General features: G+C 36.6%; 1 pseudogene; it reads left to right on the top strand.

Moving 5' to 3' along the window:
• On the top strand, positions 7,094-9,606 carry LOC109712123 (annotated as a pseudogene).

Genomic DNA, 16,690 nt, shown 5'->3' with positions numbered 1-16,690 from the left:
ATTAGCAACAAAATATTTAAGGCCCTTATTAAAGAGGAGACGCTATAATTAAGCTACTAGTTTTGTTTGATATTAATTTAAATGTAAAATTAAGATCTAGTTTATAGATATATTACTTTTATTTCGGGTAAGAATTGACTTTACACTTGTATATATTGATAGGTGGAAAAAGATGAATCGCTATTTTTTTTTAAAAAAAATCTTTTTATCTCTCTCTATTATTTTCATGAAAAAGGAAAAAAAAAGGGAAAAAACAAATAAACCAGCAGCGTAGAATAGTAAAACCACACGCATCTCACTACCAGTAGCATTTTTCATAATTTTTTTAATTTTTAGAGCCCGTTTGATTCATGCATGGTTTATAATATTTTGATAATTATTTATATTTCTTATTAAAAATATTTAAATTATTATTGTTTAATTTAAGTTAGATAATTATAAAATATGTTAGTAAAATAGTGTAATTATTGTAAATTTTTAGGTGGTGGAATACTAAATTATCATGAATTATGAGATATTTTTATTTCTGTATTTAATGAGAATCATTAGTAGTAGTTTGTTGATAAATATGGAAGTGACCTGTTGAGTAACATGAGTAACAATTAAACTTGTAATTCCAAATATAAAATAGATAATATTCTCAAAATATTACATATTTTGAAGCAAACAACCCCTTATTAATATTTATTTTCGAGAAAAAATTTTCTTATACTAAAAGAACTCTGCCCATTCTCCGGATCCTAAAGCAAAAAAAAAATTTTAAATTGCAAAACCAGTTAGACACACCAATATATCATTTTTCCAACCGATCGTACCTATCATAGTTAGCTAAAAAATGAACAATTGATATCCGAAATTTCAACGTCAAAATCTAATTATTTTATATTTTAACTAAATTTAATTTTGAAAATAAATAAAATGAATAATTTATTACCTTTCTTTTTTAAAATAAAAAATCTTAGTTTAACAAATTAAATATCCCAATTGTCAAACATAGTACCCGTTTGTACACGTCATCATAATTTGTCACATAATGACCCTAACGGGAGAAAAGAGACCCCAAAGGAGGGGGAGGGGATGGAGAACGGACGTCACTAGGGGTGTAACGTGGACCGTGCCGGTTGATGCGGCCTACATAAGTCGGGCCAAAACGGGCTAGTAGTCAGTCTGGCTCGGCTTAGTTTCAAATTCAGACCGGACTGTGCCGAGCTGGAACTAACGACCCTCCGGCCCGGTACGACTCTTCGGCCCGGAAGGCAAGGGCCGTGTCATGCTCCAAGCCAGCAGAGCCGCCGTGCTCGCACTCGCCTACCAATCTCGATTGCGAAGTGAAGAGGGTCATCGATGCCGCGACTTTGGCCCCTTATGTGAGGCATTCTGAAGATGTGAGCTTCGGTCTTAAGCTGTTTTGTTAGATTCCTTGGTTGGTCTCCTATTTCTTTTCTCCATTTGTATGTTTAAGTAGGTGTATGCAAAATCTGTTTGTTATTCGTATGGAAAAGGATACAGAAATTTCATCAAATTCTCGGTTTCATTTGAAGCCACAAATTGGGATGTTGCTGTTCACTTGTAACTCGGATGAACATTCCTTTCGAAATTCCTAGAAGGAAATTTGTCATACGCAATTTCCTTCTGTTTGGATAAGAAAGGTTTCATGCTCTTGAACAGAAGCATCACTACTACTGCTTTCACATTCGATTTTTTTTTTTTTTTTGAGAGAGAGATAGATAGCATGTTACTTGCTTTGTTTATTTTTCTTTAGAAATAAATTTAGCTGAAACTGTGAATCAATTAGTATTCAAATTTGAAACCTCGGGTACCAACCATCAAGTATTTTGCCATTTACGTTAAGAAACGTCGGTTTCGAATGATTTTATTAGTCTTAATTAGTAGGGGCTCTGTATTTGTGTTTATTGGTTTTGGTTTCGGAAGTAAGGCTTATTATAAAATCCCCTCTGCACTTTATCTCCTATTTCAATTGTTTTTCTGTATAAAAGTTTAAATGATGTTAATTTTGTAGTTTAGTCTTGTTTCAAATAGATTCAACAATTTGGAGATTCCATAAATTTTTTATGAAAGTGTCAACGGTGATTACATTTAAAAGCAAGAATTTAAGGCTTATTATAAAATCCCCTCTGCACTTTATCTCCTATTTCAATTGTTTTTCTGTATAAAAGTTTAAATGATGTTAATTTTGTAGTTTAGTCTTGTTTCAAATAGATTCAACAATTTGGAGATTCCATAAATTTTTTATGAAAGTGTCAACGGTGATTACATTTAAAAATACTTAAATTCTTGCATGTGAATATTTTTATGATTTTTTTAATTTTGATAATCAAAGATATGCTTGAAGCAACTTAAATGAACTTTAAAAATATGCTATTTTGGCATACCACCCCGAAAATTAACAAAATATCATAACAGAAGGGTCTTTTTAAGACAGAATCAAAGTACCTACATGATTGATATTCTTTAAATTTTTTATAGAAAAAAATAGTTGAGGCATGGAATAAAGTGCAGCGCCAATTTTTATAGTTAACCCCAAAAACAAAATTCGTTTCTACAACAAAAGAAGAGAGATAATTTTTGTGCGGTCAATGTTTTTCTAAATACTATAATCTTTCGGAATCAGGATAAACAGCGCTAAACATTTACTAATTAAAGTCATGCATGCACCCTGAAATACTTAAAAGGTAAACCTCAAATACCATTTCTGTAATTTCACACCTTCTCACTTTATTTAGTACCTGTAGTTTTATTTTTCTTTTTTCGTCAGCGTTAACTTTTCATTAAATCACATACAAAAACTTCAGATATTCTATCTAAAGTTTATCAAATATTCATTTTAGCACCTTTTAGTTTTAAATTTATCATTGATTTAATAAAAAAAATTAGTAAAGGAGATAACAAAAAAAATAAAATAAAATCATATAGTACGAAAGTGATATACTTTAAACCACATGATACTAAAGTGAGAAAGTACGAAATCAGAGAGATGGTATTTGAAGTTTTCTCATACTTAAATTTGCACACTCTTAATGTACATTTTATACCGCATGCGTATGATCTGATCTGTTTTGGCTTTTAGTTTACGCTAATTTATTTAGTTAGATATTTAACACTGATCAAGAACTCTCCAAACAAGATGCTTGAATGAAACGAAACAATGCCAAATTAATACGTATCAAAGGACACAAAGAAAACCTAATATAAAACTAATTAAGGCACCTTGTCCTTTAAACCCCTATCGAAGGCCATAACTTATAGCTAGTTTAGGCAATCAATGAGTTGAACTCTAGCTCTCCCTTCGCATGTCTCGATAGAGTGCTAAAAAGTTCAAGATTTTCACAATATTTTCTCTTGTAAAAGATTCAAAACATGATCATCTTGTCACGCAACCCAATTTATGCACATGTGAAATTTTTTATTCCTATGATGGAGGAATAGTTATTAACTTATTCTTTTAGCAGAGTTAGAATATTTTTAAAAGTAAACAGAGTAACCTATTTCTGCACTGTTATATAGAATTAGCGATCAGAGTCAACGATCGATGCCTTATATACATTATCTAGAAGATTCTTTGAACTTGCTAGAAACAAAATTTCATATTTTTTAATATTATTTGTCTTGCATTAAAAAAAAAAGATTTAGCACTCCGATAGTTTCACTAACCGCCCCTAATACAGGTGGTAAAAGACTTGATATATATTTGATACCCGAGATTTCTTTTTGAGAAATAAGTAGTAAGCTACATGCTTCATTCATTAAGCAAAATGAATTAAACGTACAATATGGAAACAGCCAGGGCCTTCGAAACACAGGCAAAAAAGGATGACGTAAAAATGAAATGCAGAAAGAAAACAAAGAGAAAAACAAAAAGGGTGGTGTTAGCAGGGAGATGAGGGATAGTAGCTGTAGCCCAAACGGCACATCACAGCAATGAGTTCAAAACCATGAGTCTGTTGCCGGGACTGATACCCAAGATTTCAAGTTTAAAGCTTAATTGTTTTACATTTTCAGCTAAATTTATTTCTAAGATAAAAAAAAAAGCAAAATAAAAAGCAGGCTACCTTTTTCTCAAAAAAAAAAAAAAAAATCCAGTTGTTCTAAAATTTCTACTACTATACTAGATTACTAGGTATTATCTGAGTAGAGCAAGCTAGAATGCAAAAATGCATAGAGCCGTTTATTTCTATTCCGTTTCAAGAAATGGAGCATTCAAATTGACGATCGGTATCATAATACATTATTTAGGCTACTTGAACTTTTCATAAAATAAATTTCATAATTTTTAGATGTTATTTGTTTAACATTTCTCTAGCATGTGAAAAAAAGAAAAAAATGTGGAGCGTGCTCGTACTTACAAAAATTTGCAATTTTTAAATCACTAATAGGTGAATGATATTGGTAAAATTAAAAATTTTGATTTCATGAAGATCAAAGAGTCTAGATCGTAATTAATAGTGTCAATCACTGCTTCGGATGCTTCATTGCCGCAGACGACACGAAAATAAATAGTCCTATTTAATTTTAGAGAACTCTAGCTTAACTCCTATTATCTAATCTAATTTTTTACCATTAAACCATGTAATTCGTAGGTCTCAATGAGAAACTCTAGTGATCATCTTCTTGGCCAGTTCCCCTTCAAAAAAGAAAAAAAAAAATCCACTCAAATTAAGGAAATGTTATATGACAAGTTGCGTGAGACTTGAGCTTAAATGCTTAATCCGAGGTCAAATATGCGCACATGCAATCACATGTGCATCCACGAATCCCAGAGTCAAACTATCATTTCCCAAGTTTCATGTTTAGTACTTCTCGAGAGAGAGAGAGAGAGAGAGAGAGAGAGAGAGAGAGAGAGAGAGAGAGATATATATATATATATATATATATATATATATATATATATATATGAGCTAGAATACTCTCAAAAGCACCAAAGGGGTGGTGCTTTTGAGTTTTTAACCATTGGATGAAAAGATGTAGGGTTGAGATGATGGTGGTAGGTGGTAGTAGGTGGAATAATGTTTGATCCAAGGGATATTAATAATTAAGGAGTAGATCTAAGGGCTAGAAACTTAGAAGCACCAATGGGTTGGTGCTTCTAAAAGTATTCTAGCTCAATATATATATATATATATATATAGAGAGAGAGAGAGAGAGAGAGAGAGAGAGAGAGAGAGATTGGTAGTGTCGGATCGTTGATGCTAACCATTAATCCCAAAAGCTCGAGCTGTTAGAAATACGCAACCAAATCACTTAAAGCGTACAGAAACAGCGCCCACGGGTCTCGATTGTGACTCGGCCCATCTGGCCTCACTCCACTTCGAACATGACTCGGCCCAACCCAGTCTCACGCCATTTCGAACATGACTCGGCCCACATGGCCTCCCGCAACAAGGCAGGATGCTGGCTCATTTAAGCCAACAATCCCCCCTCCAGCACCTGCATAGGCGCTAACCATTAATTCCAAAAGCTCGAGCTGTTAGAAATACGCAACCAATTCACTTAAAGCGTACAGAAACAGCGCCCACGGGTCTTGATTGTAACTCGGCCCACCTGGCCTCACGTCACTTCGAATATGACTCGGCCCAACCCAGCCTCACGCCATTTCGAACATGATTCGGCCCACATGGCCTCCCGCCACAGGGCAGGATGCTGGCACATTTAAGCCAACAGGTAGCACGCTACCCGTTTCGTTTATTTCATTTAGAAATAAACTTAGCTGAAAATATGAATCAACTAGAATTCGAACTTGGGACCTCGAGTACCAATTACCAAGCCCTTTGCCACTTGCTCTAGAGACGGTCAGTCTTCTTGATTTATATATGAATATGCTAAAAAAATAGATTTATACATGAATGTTTACTTCTTTATAATATTTTATTATTTTTTGAGAAAAAATAGCATGCTACCACTTCATTCGTTTAGAAGATGAACTTAACTACAAAAGAAGACATCCAAGGCCTCACGACAAACGAATGAAAAAAAAAAAAAAAAGTCAACGCTGTCGGGCCCGACGCTGTTGGACTCTTCTTTATAAAATTTTTCATTATATCATAATTATTTTTGATATTTTATGTATAAATTTTTATTAATAATTATTAATGTTTTAACTTTTTAAAAATATATTTGGACATTGTTCTACACTTCTTATCCAAATGCTTTTAAAGATATTTTTTTAAATATTTTTGAGTTCATGGAAATGTAAATTTACGTTTATTCTAACTTATGCCAAAACATCTTTTGTTTTTGAGAACAGCAAAAACTATCTTCAAAATTAAGTTTTGAAACTAAACAGAGTCTAACAAAAGGTTTATATTGCATTGGCACCATCTTAGCCATAATTTGCCATTTCCCTTAAAAGAAAATACACAAATGTTATTTGTTTTGTTATATTTTCAACTTTTATAAATTATCATGTGATTCTTAATTTTATTTAATTTGGAATAAATATACACAAATGTTATTTGTTTTGTTATATTTCCAAGTTTTATAAATTATCATGTTATTCTTAATTTTATTTATAAATGTAAACTATATAAAGTCCTATTAATTAGAGAACACTTCACTTGCAAAAGCTTATACGTACCAACCTAATTAAAGCATTAGTCAGAGTATAAACAGTGGTAAATGTAGTACAGGCCATTTTGAAACTTAAACGGTATTTTTACTCTTTAGTAAATAAAATTAAAATAATAAATATTTAATAACTGATACAATTAATCACAAAATTAGAAAAACCAAGAGCTAAGAGGGTCTCAATCAAAAACAGCTTAAGTTGAGGGGGCCATTTCAAAAAACGACTACAGTTGAGGGCGTATGCCGCTTCGTTTATTTCATTTAGAAATAAATTTAGCTTGCTACCCACTTCGTTTATTTCATTTAGAAATAAATTTAGCTGGAAATGTGAATCAATTAGGATTCGAACTTGGGTCTCGAGTACCAACCACCAAGCCCTTTGCCACTTGCGTTAGTGACGGTCGGTTGAGGGCGTACGTGTTTCATTTTTACTAAGAATATATAAGAAACAGTTGGAGAGAAGCAGCTTCACTTTGGCTTTAGTTGCAGCTGAAGAGTTTAAGCATCTATCATGGACTTGAAGAGGATTAGGACGCAGCAACCACCAATGGATCCAGAAATGGATGTCGCTCCGCATCCGGCGAGGTTCGGGAAGAAGGGCGCGAATGTCGCAGCGGTGCGGCCTGCGGTGGTGCTCGTCGTGACGCTGCTGGCTATGCTGCTGTTTCTCACGTTCGTTTCTCGACTCCCCTGGACGGCGTCGCCGGTTTGGATCCCAGAAGTTACAGTGAGAGTAGGGGGAGGTAATTAAAAGGTTAAATTAAGTGTGGTATATAGATAAGGGTTTTGGACTGCAAGCCATTTTGAAATAAATGTTGAGTTATACTAACAGTATATTCAAAAGTAGGTGCAGATCTCACATTCCATCTATCTAATGGTGAAATATTTTTACTTGTCATATCATATGACAAGTAAAGACGTCTCATTTGTTGGATGATTGGAGTGTAACATTCACATAAAAAAATAGATATACAAGAAGCATTTATTATAAATGTTTCAACTAAGTTTTTAATTCTTTTGTTTAAACTTGTCCATGCATCAATTAAATTATTAATTGTGTTAGGTTCTACGATAATCCTCTTAAACTTATACATATGTTACCAAAACTTTCTCAGTTTATGAAACTGTAAATTTTGTTGATTGTTCATGGCTGATATCAAATTCCACATGTTTTTGAAGTTTTTGTTCTTTGAGAAAAAGGTAGCGAGCTACCTGATGTTTTTGAAGTTTTTATTGTACATCTTTCGCCATACTATTGGCTCCAAATGCACAGGCGTTCATGTTTGAGTTAGTTTTTTTTTTTTTTTTTTGATAATTATAACCCTCTAAATTCTTGAATATGATTCACATCCTCCGAGCTTGAAGATTAATTTGATATATCATACCACATATGACAACTATAACTAGACTGGGTCCAAGTAGTTATCATTTGGCTTCATTTTTTCATTCTCTTAGGGAGAGAGTGTGTGTGTGTGCACGTTTTCCCCTTTTTGGTTAGTTGTTTTTTCACTGCACTAGAAGGTACTAATAATGCTCTGTTGCTTGTGCATGACAAAGGTGCAGGAGAAGCTTCATTTGCAACGGTGGCCGAGCCGAACGATAAACTTCTCGGCGGATTACTTTCCCCCAACTTCGACGTGCAATCTTGTCTAAGTCGGTACCAATCCATCCTCTACCGTAATCCGTCTCGCCACATACTCTCCTCTTACCTCATCTCCAAGCTACGAAAATACGAATCTCTCCACAAAAAATGCGGTCCGGGAACTCCGCTTTTCCGAAAATCCCTCGAACAGCTGAAACACAACCATAGCGCCGAGCTCGAGTGCAACTACGCATTGTGGAGCCCCATGGAAGGGCTAGGGAATAGAATCCTGAGCATTGCTTCCGTATTTCTCTATGCGCTCCTAAGCAACAAAGTATTGTTGATCCACGAAACCGATGACTTAGTCGATCTCTTCTGCGAGCCGTTCCCTGGGGCTCTTGGGTTATACCTAAAGATTTCCCTATCAAAGACTTGCGAAATTTCCACCTCGGTAATTGGCAGAGCTACGGCGTGATGTTGGAGAAGCACTCGATCAGCAGCAATGCCACGATTCCAAAGGAGTCGTTGCCGCCGTTTGTTTACGCTCATCTACAACACGATTACGATACGCATTTAGACAGGCTCTTCTTCTGCAGCGATGACCAGTCGGTCCTTAGAAAGGTGAACTGGATACTTATTCGGACCGACAACTACTTCCTTCCGGGTCTGTTTATGATTCCAGATTATGACGACGAACTCCGCCGAATGTTTCCGAATAGAGAGACTGTTTTCCACCACCTGGGACGGTACCTTTTCCACCCGAGCAATACGGTTTGGGGAATGATCATCAGATATCACGAATCATATCTAGCCAAGGCCAAGGAGAGAGTGGGCGTTCAAATTCGAACTTTCTCGTGGGCGCCGATTCCCTCCGATGCACTCTTTGATCAAGTCATTAGATGTTCTCAGGACTCCCCGCGATCAATCCGAACGAAACCCAGTCTCCGAGTCTCGGAGAACCAACCGTATCGAAAGCAGTTCTCGTGGTCTCGCTGCATTACGAGTACTACGAGAAGATGAAGAACATGTACTACGAGCACTCGACCGTGACGGGGGAGACGGTCGGCATTTACCAACCGACGCACGAAGGACATCAACAAACAGAGAAGCAGTCGCACAACCAAAAGGCGCTCGCAGAGATATGGCTGCTGAGCTTCTCCGACGTGCTGATCACGACCTCGGCGTCGACGTTCGGATACGTAAGCAGCGATCTTGCTGGCCTGAAGCCGTGGGTTTTATCGGCGCCTGAGAATCGGAAGGCCCCCGACATCGCTTGCCGTCGGGCCTTCTCGCTCGAACCCTGCTTCCACTCCCCGCCAAACTTCGACTGCCGCACGAAGAGGAATGCGGACACCGGGAAGCTGGTCCGGCATGCGAGGCATTGTGATGATTTGAAGAAAGGAGTCGTTTTTTTCCTGTCTATCTCGAAATCAAAATTATGAGTACTGCAACAGTTTCCTAGATGGCTTAAAATTGTAACAGAAGAATAAATTTTTTACGGTGTATGAATTAGCATACGTAGAGTTGTGTTTTCCGAAAGAAAAATGAGAGAGAAAAATTTAAAAATTTTATAGTGGTGCCTTTTTCTCGACTGTATATTTTTTGAATAGCGAGAAAACATCAAGCTCAAAAATAAACATCAAGCTCAAAAGTACTTTAAGAATCTCTCAGGTATCTAATCGGTATGTGATTAATTATGCTTTTTGGTCATATTTGATATACCTCCGATTAAACCGGTCACGATAAAAGTATCCTCCGTCCTTAAAATAAATAAATAAGAGGGAGTATTAGTATAGTAGAAAAATTGAAGAATCAAGAAAGTCGCGAGATCCGTACAACAGAGCTTGCAGTAAGAAGGGAAGTCCAAACTGCCAAGCTAAGCAGAGATCTAATTCTTCTTTTTTTTTTTCTTTTTTTTTTTTGAGAGAAATGTAGCATATTATACGCTTCGTTTATTTTTTTTAGAAATAAATTTAACTGGAAATGTGAATCAACTAGGATTCGAACTTGGGAACTTGAATACCAACCAATTAGAATTCTTTCTATTTCTTTTTCTTTTATTATTATTGTTATTTTTTATTAGACAGGAGTATAGCCCATTTGAGAAAGAAACATCAAATTCTTAAATTGAACTCTTTTTTTGTTTTTTGTTTTTTGTTTTTTTTTTTTCACCTTTTGAGTATTTACGTTCTGAATAAGTTCGCACCGTAGATATTCCGCTCATGACTCAAATGAAATGAAGCGTACCACACATGCTGCAGAAGTTCAGCAATTAATTAGAAATCAGTTAGAAAATTACGTTTAAATCAACTGCAAATAATCGGATGCATGAGGACCTCCCGACTCCTGAGGCATGTTGCAAGTCGGGTTAGCAATCTAGTTGGCAAGCCAACTCGTGTTCGGCTCGAAATAAGCTCAAACTTGATCGCTTGTTTAAAAAACGAGTTGGACATGAGCTGAATTTTTCAGCTCGAAATCTTAATGAGCCGAACACAAATTGGGATCAGCTCGCTCGTGTTCGGCTCGAATTTATTTATTTATTTTTTTTTTTGAGAAAAAGATAGCAAGCTACCTGCTTCATTCATTAAGCATGATGAACTACGCATACAAGGTGGAAGCAGCTAGGGCCTCCTGGAAAGACCGAACAAAAAACAACGGAAACAAAAACAAAAAGGCCAAAAATTTGTAAAAGGAAACAAAAGCATGTAACTAGGGCAGGTGTAGTCGAGAGTCACAGAACATCGGTCCAATCCTTCGACAAAGACTCAGCGCGAACAACGGCCCGGTTTGCGTTGGGAGGCATGTCGCGAAAGATAGTATTATTGCGTTCAGTCCAAACAACCCACCAGATCGCCGCCAGTCGGGTTAACCTCTTCGCAGTCGACACAGCGTTGGGGTTACAAGATATCTCATTCCATAAACACCGAACATCCCCCGGGGGTACTTCCGTCAGCTCTGTCCGTCCCTCGTGCCAAAAAAGGTATCTGACAAAGACACAATCACGGAAAAGGTGATCACAGTTTTCTGGGTAGACCGCGCAATGTATGCACTGTTGATCCACAGGGCACCCTCGAGTGATCAATCTATCCACAGTGGGTAATCTCTTGCGAAGTAGAATCCAAATAAAGATTTTAACTTTGCCCGGAATTTTTAACTTCCAAAGTTGATCGTATGTGGGGTCTCTTTGCCCTGCATCGGTGATGAAGTCATAAAGCGATTTCACCGAAAAACTTTGGTTGGAGGTCCATCGCCACTTAAGGATATCTTTTGAGCTGTTCGGACTATGGTGGGATAGGAGGTTTTTTAGCGTCAGGAATTGTCTACACCTATCGGCAACCGTAACCGACGCAAGGCCTCTAGCTATGAAACGTCATCTCCACCCATTATCACTCCAACATTGTGAGACCGTGACCTCCTTATTGACTATTCTGCAGTAGATTTCTGGAAACCAAGTACTCAGAGGGATTTGCCCAATCCATATATCAGACCACATCCTGGTGTTTTTCCCATCGCCAAGCACATATGAAACACTACACTTAAACACTTCACGGCAACTCAACACACCTCTCCACCGTTGCGAAAAAGGTCTGAAAGCCCTTCCCTCATGTAATGGCCTTCTTCTGATGTAATATAGTGCTGTCACCAGCCTCCCCCAAATCAACTGCGGCTCGTTGAAGAATCGCCACCACCATTTGGTTAGAAGAGCCTTATTCATAGCTTCCATATCTTTGATCTCTAGCCCCCTTCCTTTTTACTTTTGCAAATATATTTCCATCCTACAAGACATGACCCCCCAGAAATTTTGGAAAACCCTTTCCAAAAGAATGATCTTCTCAGGGCTTCGATTCGTTTCAAGACCCAATGTGGCGCTTTAAAGATGGTAAAGTAGAATAACGGCAGATTCGAGAGCACCGAATTGACCAAGGTGAGTCTCCCCCCCTGTGAAAGGAGTTTCGCCTTCCACCCATCGATGCGCTCCTCAATACTGTATAAAATCGGAGCCCAATCATCCCTCCTAAGGGACTTGATGTGGAGTGGCAACCCAAGGTATCGTAGAGGTAATTTGCCTACTCTGCACCCCAAAATATTGGCAAGACCGTTGGCTCTGCTTGCATTGGGTCCCAAATAAAGAAGTTCAGTTTTGCTCATATTTATCTTCAGACCTGAGGCCCATTCAAACATCTTCCATAGAAACAGCAGATTACACATATCCGACTCCTTGGCCTCAGAGAAGAAAAGAGTATCGTCCGCGTATTGAAGCAGCAGTGTTTGACAATCAGTAGTTGGGCCCACTCCATGCAGCAATTCGCTACCTCTAACTGCTTCCGAAAGCCTGGCCAGACAGTCCGCCACCAAGATGAATAAATAGGGAGAAAGCGGGTCCCCCTGTCTAAGCCCCTTCTTTGTTTTGAGCCACCTAGTCGGCGAATCGTTTATTAAAATGGCAATTTTAGCATTACAAATACACTGTTCGATCCAGCTTCACCACTTGTCGCTGAACCCAAGCCACCGAAATATACTTTGCAAGAAGGTCCACCGGACACTGTCATAAGCTTTCTCAAAGTCGACCTTAATACTGACACACTCCTTTCTAGATTTCGCACACCAATTGAGGAGTTCGCTAGCAGTGACAAAAGAGTCAGCTAGAAGCCGATCTTTTAGAAAGGCCGATTGAGATGGTGAAATGATCATCGGTAAAATGCACATAAGTCTGTTTGCCAGGACCTTGGATATGATCTTTTGAATTCCAGTCATGAGACTTATCGGCCGAAAATCGTTTACCTTGCACGCTCCTTCCCTTTTAGGAATAAGGCAGACGTAAGAATAATCCGTTGAGGCCGTAGAGAGATTGTTGTCCCGAAGATCTAGAAAGATATTGAAAATATCCTCCTTAATCGTCTCCCAAAAACATTGGAAAAAAATGAGAGGAAAGCCGTCGGGTCCAGGAGCCTTATCACTACCCAATTGGAATGTAGACTTCTTGACTTCCTCAAGTGTGAAGGGGGCCGTAAGGGAGTCTGGGTCAGATAAAACATCCGCACTATACAAATCACTCCAATCCCCAAACGAGGATGGACCTATATTTTCCTGCCCACACAAGCGTTGGAAGGAATGGAAAAAATAGGATCTCTTCTGTTCTTCGTTGCGGATTTGTCTTCCCGAGTCGTCTTCGACAAAATGTACCGCATTGCCACGCTTCCGATCGTTGGCCACTGCATGAAAAAATTTAGTGTTTCTATCACCTTTCCTGAGCCAGTGCTGCTTTGCTCTAGTTTTCCATAGGATTTCTTCCTCCTTGAGGATGAGTTGAAGCTGAGCCTTGAGATCGATCCGTTTATCCAACATATCCTGAGTCAGGACATTCCGTTCCTTGAGAATATCGATACTTTGAATTTCTTCCTGAAGAAGCTTTAAAGCGTTGGAAATACTATGAAAATTCGTCTTGCACCATTCCTTCATCCTAACTCTACAATGTCTAAGTTTAGCCGCTAAAGTTAGAATAGCCGAACTCTTGCTTGGAACTTCGCTCCACCAGATTGGTACACTCATAGGGAAATCCTCCTTAGTGAGCCAAACCTTCTAGAACCGAAATCTCCGCGGAGTCGGGAGGAACCCTGTAGATAAGGCTATCGGTGTATGGTCCGAGGTAATCCGAGGGAGCGCCGAAACCCTGCAGTGCGGAAAATTTTGGTCCCATTCCGTTGATACCAGAAATCTATCTAACTTAGCCATGGTTGGTCTGCGTTGCATATTCGACCACGTGAATTCTTGATTAGAAATGGGCAAATCAATGACTTCCAGATTCGAAATGAGATCTGAGAACAAAGCCATCGCTCTATTGCTCCAAGGATTTCCGGATCGTTCGGCTTGATTTCTAGTAAGATTGAAGTCCCCACAGATGATCCAATTGTTGACGCAAGTGTCCCTGAGAGAGAGAAGTTCATAGCAAAACTCTTCTTTCCCGTCCCAAATTGGTGGCCCATAAACATTTGTTAAATAAAAACTCTTCCCACTGGCAAAATGAGTCAAAAACAAGGTGAGCGAAAATTCTCGAACAATGACTTCTGAGCAAGAGAAAAGTTTAGAATTCCAACAAGTAACTAAACCACCAGAAGCCCCAGTAGCCGGAATGAAATGGCACCTGTCCAACCATGAACCGCAAAACGACCGAAGAAAAGAACGCGACATAGAGTCCACTTTAGACTTGTTCGGCTCGAATTTAGCTCGTTACAAATTTCTATTATTCGGATTTTAGGCCAACTAAATGTAAAGATACCTATATTATGAATTTTAATTATTAGATTAAAATTTTAATTTTTTAATTTTTCTTTCAATTTTTCATCTAATAGTAGAGTTAACAATTTAACTTGATATTCGTGAGTCAACTCATGTTTGACTTGTTAATAAATAAGTTATACATAAACTGAACTTTTCAGCTCAATATTTAACGACTCAATTTATATTCGACTAGTTTAATAAACGAGTGAACACAAGCGCCCCAGCTCACACAGTTTCAACTCGTTGACGGTTCTAACTGCAAGTTTTAGGGACTTAAACATACTTCACCCTTAAATAAAAAAAAAAAGGCTTGCATGTACAAAAATGATTTTCAGTTTTGTCATCTTCTAAAAAGATAAGTAAAAACACTGAAAATATTTTAGAATACGTGCAATTTGTGATTTAAATTTTATAAATTATTATAATCAAGTTTTATAATTTAATTTAATTGACGAAATATTAACATGTTAACATATGGCTAATGTAGAAGTGATATAATATTTTAATTACTATTGCGTCATCAATTACAACACTCCTATATTACTTTCGTTTCAGCAAAATGTCAATATTTAGTCAACGAAACTAGATTATGAGACTTGATTGTAAAAATTTTTCATGATCGAATCAAAATTATAACAAATTAATTTTAGAGACAAAAGTTTTAAGCACCCTATAGTTATAAATAACTTTTATTCAAGTATACAAAAGAAAATTGAAAGTACGGGTATAACAACTCTATTAGAACAAGAATAATGTTTGGGGTACAGTAATCAACCGTCCCTAGAGCAAGTAGTAAAAACTTGATGGTTGGTATCCGAGACTCAAGTTCGAATCCTAGTTGATTCACATTTTCCAGCTAAGTTTATTTCTAAATGAAATAAACGAAACATGTAGCGTGGTACCTATCTCTCAAAAAAAAAAAAAATTGTTTGGGGTACAGTACTAAGCACTCGTAAAATGGAATGCCATTGGATGGGATGGGCTAAATATAAAAAATATTATTCTTTTATAGTTTAATTTATTTATTTTTTATATTATTTAATATAGAAGTAGGAGATTGTAAGTTGGAGGCCCTCCAACCAGAAAAGTGGTATTTCTTACCCTTCCCTTTTTCTTATTTTATTTTCTTTTTCCTTTTTAGTTTTGGCAATTTGGGCCAGAGATGGGCCCGGACAAGGCCTCTTTTGGACTAGCCTTGTAATGGGTGGGCCCAACATGAGTGAGAAAAATTTCCTCTTTAGAACACCAAACAGAGTTGGGATTTACCCAATTCAAAAATATAAAAAATTGAAATTTATATAAATTGATGTGCAGGGTACTTTCGAAATAAATTTCGATTTCGTTTGGATTCAATTTTTTGATCTTGTCTTTTAGGCCGAATTAAAAAAAAAAAGAATTATATGATTCTCATTCCTGTTGAAAATTTGAATCAGAAAAAGGCTCCCCCATAACAAACACCCATAATCGAAATTGTCTATTCCTATTCTGATTTTGGAGTCAAAAAGTGTTGAATCAAAAATACCCAAAATATTCTTAATGTAATGAATAAGCATATAAATTCTATAACCAAAATTTGTAAATAGATAATTAGAGTAATTTAAAAATGAATGATAGGAATATATATACATATATCTATATACTAACCATTACTTTATGATGGAACAAAAATTATTAAAAGAAGTCAATTATATGAAACGGACTTATGAGACACGTTACAGAATTTTTTACACAATAAAAAAGTAATAAATTAGCAACCAAATACTTTGGGCTATTAAACAAAAGACGCTATAATTATAAATGGAAAGATCTCGTCTATAGAATATACAACTTTTATTTCCGTTAGGAATAAATTTTATACTTATTGGCGTAACATGATTCACCAAAATACAATTTAGAATAAAATTTTATCAGTCAATTTGGTTAAACTCATAAAAAAAAAAAAAAACAAACAAACAATTGCAAATTAACAACAACTAATTTTGCTTGATAAGAAACCATAAAAGTTAATTAATAACTCCGCGAAAAGATGAGAAAAATAAAAATTATCTATGGTTTATTATTTATGGCGTGGGAATCAAGTGATTTTTGTATTTTTTTGAATATGGTCGATCACCTTCTCAAAATATACTTTTATTTGCAAAATATGTTATTGCTGACAAAAATAAATAAGATATTTCTTAATTGTACTCTTTCACTACACATGACATTACTCTCTTGTGATCAGAATATGTTTATTATCCTTAAGGC

Source organism: Ananas comosus, linkage group 6, assembly GCF_001540865.1.
Source record: "Ananas comosus cultivar F153 linkage group 6, ASM154086v1, whole genome shotgun sequence".
In the NCBI taxonomy this organism is placed as follows: Eukaryota; Viridiplantae; Streptophyta; class Magnoliopsida; order Poales; family Bromeliaceae; genus Ananas; species Ananas comosus.
This window is presented reverse-complemented; position numbering and strand designations above follow the sequence as displayed.